Raw genomic sequence first — 7,018 nt, forward strand, 5'->3', positions numbered from 1 at the left:
CCACGCGCTGCCCGTACCTGCCTCCTCGCCGCCCCAGAGGGGCCTGGGCTCGGGCTTGGGCAGCGAGTCTCCTTTGCTGTGGGGCTCCTTCGTCTGAAAAACAGAGGGAACAGATCAGGTCACGAGAACTTGCTATTGTGCTGGGTTATTGCTTTACAACACTTAAAGACTAAAAGTATTTTCTGTCCAAAGAAAATGTGTCGGGCGGCAGTGCAAGGTCCCTCTCCAGCTGTTTCTATAATCAGGGGCAAACTTACGAGGTGCCAGGTACTGCGATCTTCCAGAAAAGAAAAGGGCTCTGTGCTTCACTGTACTTTGAATTGTATTTTTCCATTGAAAGTGTGTGTGTTGATTTTACACCCGTGGACCAGATGGTTAGCCCCGTTCTCCTGCCTTGGCCCTGCTGAAGTAGGGGAAGTGAAAGGAAATGGCAGGCAGGATCCCAGCGGGGCTGTCTTCTGACATGGGGCTGTTTGCGGGGAGCCATTTTGCCCACTTTTTCACCCAGGGCAGGGACAGCCTTAATGGGGATGGGGTTTGGGGTAGGGGATGCACAGGTGTAATCCCTTCACATATCCTTGGGTATCGCCAATGGGGGAGCTACAGACTCCTGTTCCCCTCCCTGATTAACACTTTATCCTCATCCCTGCTATTACGGTGCATCTAACTGCTTGCCATCTGGACCGCTCTTACTTGCACAAGAGGCTTGGATCAGAGCTGTGCAAGAATTTGGGAGAACTGGGAGTGTAACTGTCCTCTGGCACCGCTTTCATAAGGGTACCAGCTGCTGGCCTCAGTGGTGCTGCTTCTGGGTGATAAACTGAGTGTGAGGGTGAAGTCAGTCAGCAGGATTACAGATTTGCTAACCCTGTCTATCCCAAAGTACCTCCCAGGCTCTCCATCCCACTGAAACGCTGCATCCAGCATCAGGATGGGAAGCAGCAGTCAAACGGCAAATAAGGTGCTGCAGAAGAACAAGGTAAAGAATTCCCACTAGAATGACAGCACAGGCTTTTGGTAAAAAGTTCTGGTGTCCAAAGACAGGAGCAATTTTCTTGCTAACATCAAAACTTAAGTGCTTCTTCATACAAATGCATTGTTCTCAAAGTCTGCAGTCCTGAAGGATTAAAGAGTTTGTCAGTATGAGTTTGGGGCTCTGGTGAGTCACTCAAGCAGAGTTTTCAACTGTGATGTTCTTTGTGTTTTCAGTTTAAGAAATGCTTTCGTTCAAAAGATTCCCAACTCAAATGGCAACTTCACCCACCGTTACACACACTCCGAACAGATGTGAAGCTGGCTGGAGGATGCCCAAGACTGCAAAGCATTGAAAAGGTGGCTCACTTTTCTGATGGCATATGTCTGACTACCTTTATTCAGGAGATTAAGCACGTGATGAATAACAAGAAACAGGCATTCCGGACAGCCACTGTTCTAGCTACTGTAAAGCTCTGTCATTAAAGAGCCAGAGGGACTGTAGGAAAGAAACAGCATGGGAATAGAAAGGAAGTGTGGGATGAAGGGAGGGAAGGAGAGAAAGTGCTTAGTTTGATGCATTCCAGGCAGAACTGTGATTATGCCCAGAAGAATACAAGCTCAGAAAACACAGGGAAAAGCATTTAAGAAAAAGCTCACACTAGACATGGATCTGTCCCTACAGAAAAGCACATCTTTACGTATGTGCAAAACAATATATGGTGGAGCCACCGTGTCAAGGACAGACATGTAATGTCCACAATGTTCATGAGCAATAAAAGGCTGAATGCTGAAAGCTGCAAACCCTGAACTCTGTTCCTTAATGGAGTCCAGTAAAAAGGGAAACTCTCGGTCACCCTGCCATGAAGCAAGAGGCATCGCAGTCAAAGTTCTGCAAAGGTGAAGGTCTGGGAAGTTGTACAGAGTATTTTCTGATGGAATGTGGCACAAATATCAACAGTATCTTGGCCCATTTAGTGGCCCCAGACCTATGGTGATTGCCACACTGGACCACATGCAACAAGTCCCAAGGAAGCAAATTTATGCTAAACAGGTACTAGAGAGGAACAGAGCAGAAGGGAGGACACTGTTACTAAAAGCAGTGGCTCCCGGGAGATTCACACGCATGTCCCTCCCTCACGTCATGCACACACAGTGTCCTGTGTATGCAAGTGAGGGCAATGGAGGCTTTTGTCAAGGGGCCTGAAACACCAGCTTACCCATCAACCAAGAGTAGCAGTGGGTCAGAGTGAAGGCGCCTCATTTGCACATTTGTACCTGCCGACAGAAGGAAGGTTCGCAGCAGAAGCCCGGGATTGTGCTGACACTGCAGCAGCATCACCCTTGTGTGTCTCACCCGGGTTAATGCCAGCAAGTCACAGAGCTGACAACCGCCTCGACACGCTCCTGATTGTGCCGGTCTGCAGGACCGCAGCCAGTAACACTTCTGTATCTCACAACAGTGGTGGGAAGGTAAAAGCATTAAATCTTGTGAAACACAGAGAACAGTGACAGAAGTCACACAAACAGGTAGGAAATCTAGTTTGAAATAGCTTGTGGAACTCATATAGCACTAAGTATGCCCACTTTAATTGTATATCATATTGCTAACAAATACATCCATTCTAATAATTTTGCTCCTCCATCTTTTTTCTCCTTTAATTGCTTCACAATTATCTGTGTTTACAGTGGCACTTTAATCACGCCTTCCATTTTTATGTCTACTCTGCTGTTTCAATTGAGGTGGTCAAAAAGCGAGGCATCCTTAAGGAAAGCCCACTTGTTATTGTATGCAGGATGTTTCTTTTGTATGTTTTCCTGGATTATTTTCACATACTACCCATTCAGCTGAATAATCCATTCTCTCAATATGGGAATTTCACATGAAGTATAGGTGTTGTTGATTGTCTTGTCTTAACGTGAGAAAAAGTACAAGGCCACCATATTCACAGAATAAAGTGTTTTGCAGGTGCTTTTTTTTTTTAATTATTTTTCCCCTTTATAATATTTGCACTGAAGAAGTTTTGCTTTTTGTTTGTGACTTAGTGAATATGCTTATCACGGTGCTTGTAAAATGCTGGATTAAGTCTGTTTCCTAGCTAACATTGCTCAAGCCTAAAGTTCAATGAGGGGAAAGGAGACAAATAGTTTAATGCTAGTGGCCAAGTCTTTGTGCTAGCTGAGTACACTTAAGCCGCAGCAGATAAGACCGCAACAGGTCAAATATTTTAAAACAATATCCATACAATAGTAACTCGGTGTAGAAAACAACACATTCTTTCATCCCATGAAGCAGAACTTCTCCCTTCTCACATTTCTTGTACTCCGATAATGTGACCCCGAAAGGCCAGCTGCCCTGGTGCGTGGGACTGCTCCCGCTAAGCCTTGCCCTAGGAGTCAGCTGTGGAAGACTACAGCCTCCGATTTGCAAGAGGTAAACCATGTTAGAGGATCTATCTCCAAAGCAGAGTTTAAAGGCACTAAACTATGTTTTGGGATTACTCAGATCTCAGTGCCATTGGGAGAAGATAAAGTGAAGTCAGAAGTTCAAATGTCAGTGCAAGCAACACTTGAAATACTGATTTTCACTAAAATCCAGTGCTTTATATATTTTGTGCAAACATGACATTAATTGCATGATCCTGCTTTTTCTTGTTTTAGAAACAGTAAAAAGACAGCAGTCTTTATAAACGCTTAATAAAGTAGCAGCTACATCACTTCTCTACTCCTTTTGACCTAAGCACACAGTTCTCTTCAGCTGTAGCACCTCTTGGTGTGTCCTCAGCCTGGAGGCTGCCTGTAAAAGGAAGACTGGAAAAGAGACAAGGTAGGCTGCCTGTTCTTGCAAAGGCTGGTGTAGGCCAGGGAATGGGAAAGGCTGTTGAGATTCAAGTATTTGATGAGATACTCTGAAAAATCTCATCTTCCGCATGGCATCCAGCATGGGGATGGTCGAGGCTATCCAGACATTCATACAAGTGCCTCTGTCCCATTGTGGGAGACCCAGAGGAGCTGGGACCTGGGGGAATCACTTCCTCCATTGCTGTAATGTGGGGTCCACGTTCCTCCACTGCACACAGCAAGGTGCCATGGGGAGACCCCCCCATCAAAAAGGGAGAAAGGAGACAGCATAAAGAAGACCCGTTATTCTTTGGATAACAATGTTAGTAAGGCAGGTAACACTTCTGGTCTAGAAATGACCTGACTCAAATGCATGTGCTTTTAATGGGACTACTGCTATGTTTAGCATTTAGCCAGTCCTCACCTTCTCTGCCAAACCAAGAGCCAGAGAAATGTGATCTGCCTCATTCATTGCAAAGGCAGTTTAAACTCTGAAGCCTAATTTACACATCAACATTGTTAATTATATCATTGCTGAACATCTTAACAGAAAGAGCTCATTAATGGCTGCACATTCTGGGACATCAATACCAACAGTGGAAGCAGAATCTAGACTAAATACCACAGCCACTTTGTATTAAAATGAAAAGATGTTGCTCACAGATACCAAATGATACTAATGTATTAAAGTTATCTGCCTTCATTGTTGTTTTGTGGAGTCCTATAGAGGATCTACCTTATTCAACAAGACACAGCCTTGGGATCCAGCATGTTTTTGCTACTGGGATGACAATGAATATCCTGTTTTCACTTGAGGTTCTCAATTATCCAAATAAGTCACTGAATTCTTTATGACACTTAACATATTCAAATTTACAGCTGCATTCCTGTAGACAATCTCTTCAAATGAAGACAATGTCAGGATGTGACAGGGCTGAGCATACATTAGCTCTGTGTATTGTGTTTGTAAAATGCTCACCTAAAGTGAAAAGATTCATAAAGTTGGTGACACTAAAATGTCTATAATCAGGCTTTAAAGCTAGTTATCCATTGAAATGAATGAAAGCCATCCACATTTCTCTTGGCTCAACTGCTTCAGCACTGCTGAAGTCTCAGCGGTGTTATCCGAGCGAAGGTCCTAAGCAGCTGTACAAAGACTACCACTGTGCCTAGTGCCCAGAAAGGGCTGCCACCACTTCTGGTGACCACAGTCATCTGCAGCTTCTGAAATGAGAGTAGACTAGACTGCCCTGTGCTGGTGTTCAAAACAGGAACCCCAGGTGAGTCTGAAATCTGAAGATGCCTAGACCAGGACATGGCTATTGTAGCTTCTTACTGGCAAGTTCTCCCAGGCTGGCTGTGAAAGAATATTCAGAGGTTTACATAGGTGGAGCTCTAAAAAATGTGAGGACTCCAAGCTCTGCCTATGGGTGGAAGAGGCACTGATGCAGATTTCTGTAAAACAACCATGACTTGCAGTGGGTCTGATCATGCTGCGATCAAGTCAACTTGAAGGGCCATAATTAAGTGAGCTGCAAAGTTGAGAGAAGGTCATTGTCTGCATTTTGTGTGCTGCAATACTGTTTCTCCAGCCTCTGTGTTTCTCCACACAGCACTCTGCAACCTTGCACAGCACCTCTGCAAGGGACCCCAGTCCTAGGCACAATGGACTGCAGGATCCCATAGCTGCAAGCACAGGTCTCCAGGCTGTTACCACCATAAACACACAATGCATATGCTATTTAAGATGCCTGTCTACATTTTTGTTCTTTTCTGGGCCTCAGAAGGATTCAGCCTACATGAAGTCCCATGTTTGTGTTATAAGGGTCAGAAACTATATGCTTTGTAAACAGGCATCTCCTGGCGTCCTAATGGAGATCATCATCATTTCTGAAGAGATTTGCAGCCAGGATGACTCAAACCATAGGCCTCACTGGCCCCTGCACTGTTCCGTGTGTGAAAAGAACATGCATTTATTTTTTCCACTTCTTCTGGTCAGTAATTTTAATCTCACTCCCACCCCTCACCCTTCAACTTCTCTCCTCCTGCACTGCTTTGCACCTCCCTTTATGGGAGGTGTAATTTTTCAAGACCTGGAGATAAGACTGCATGCACCTGTATGAAAAAGGGCTCCCTTAGTAAGATGGAAAGAAGTCTGGACTAGAGCAGCACAGGCAGGAGGTGGATTTATTTATCTCTCAAGAGAAGAGGGTTGCCTAGCTTTGCAAAATACTTTTCTCCAGAAGAGCCACAATATAGATACCCTAGTGGGATCTGAAGGATTCTCTTCCAAGAAGAAGCACCAAGAATGACGAGAATAACATTCTTCAACTGCATTACTGATTTAGTCAAATCATTTCCTACCACATCTTTGCTGTATAACAAAAAACCATTTGGCATAGGTGCTTGTTATTGGAAAAAATGTTCTCCATTCATAAAAGGAATCTTTTATTCAGGCTGCAACTTTAATTTTCAATAAATATCATGGCTTTGCTTTGGCAATTGTCAAATTGTGGGAGACCTTATTATTTGTGACAATGTTTTGTTCTACTAAGATTATCAGGGAAGGGAGAACCAGATATTATTGCTGCCCTAAAAACTCAGTTAAAACAGAGCACAAAAGGCTGGCTTTGGATCTAATAGGAGAATTACTAGCTGCATAAGATTTTGTAAAACTTGCAGCTGATCAGTACAGGTCCAAGCTATTTGTGAGTAGCTCCCATCTAACCTGCAAAACCACAACCCTCTTCCAGAGCTTCCTTCACCATTGCCGACTGGCAGAAAATGCATCTGTCTGCAGAGGGACAGACTGGGTTAACTGTGTTTTCCGTGCGTTTTTGAACCAAGTGGACCGTATCCCAGCCTGAAGCCAAGCTCAGGGACATAACTGAACAACACTTTGTGAATCACAGCTTTTGTGATTCATTGCCTTCAGCAGTGCACACCAGAGCTGTATTTAATGATGTTGGGAAACAGATCTGTTTGAATAGGGCCGGCTGACGTAACATGCTGAAGGACTGTGTTGTGGCTCGCAGGACAGGCACCCAGGGACAATGAAACTGCAAACCTGCAATGCAATGTAACTGCTGCATCAAACAGATACCGATTCATTATGGATGTACGACATGCCGTAGCTACGTCACCCATTCAGTTATTGAAAGAGTCCTTCCTCTTGCATAAACAAAGTCGGGGGGGGGGGGCAGGA

Source organism: Pygoscelis adeliae, unplaced genomic scaffold (genome assembly GCF_000699105.1).
Source record: "Pygoscelis adeliae isolate BGI_AS28 unplaced genomic scaffold, ASM69910v1 Scaffold172, whole genome shotgun sequence".
NCBI lineage: Eukaryota > Metazoa > Chordata > Aves > Sphenisciformes > Spheniscidae > Pygoscelis > Pygoscelis adeliae.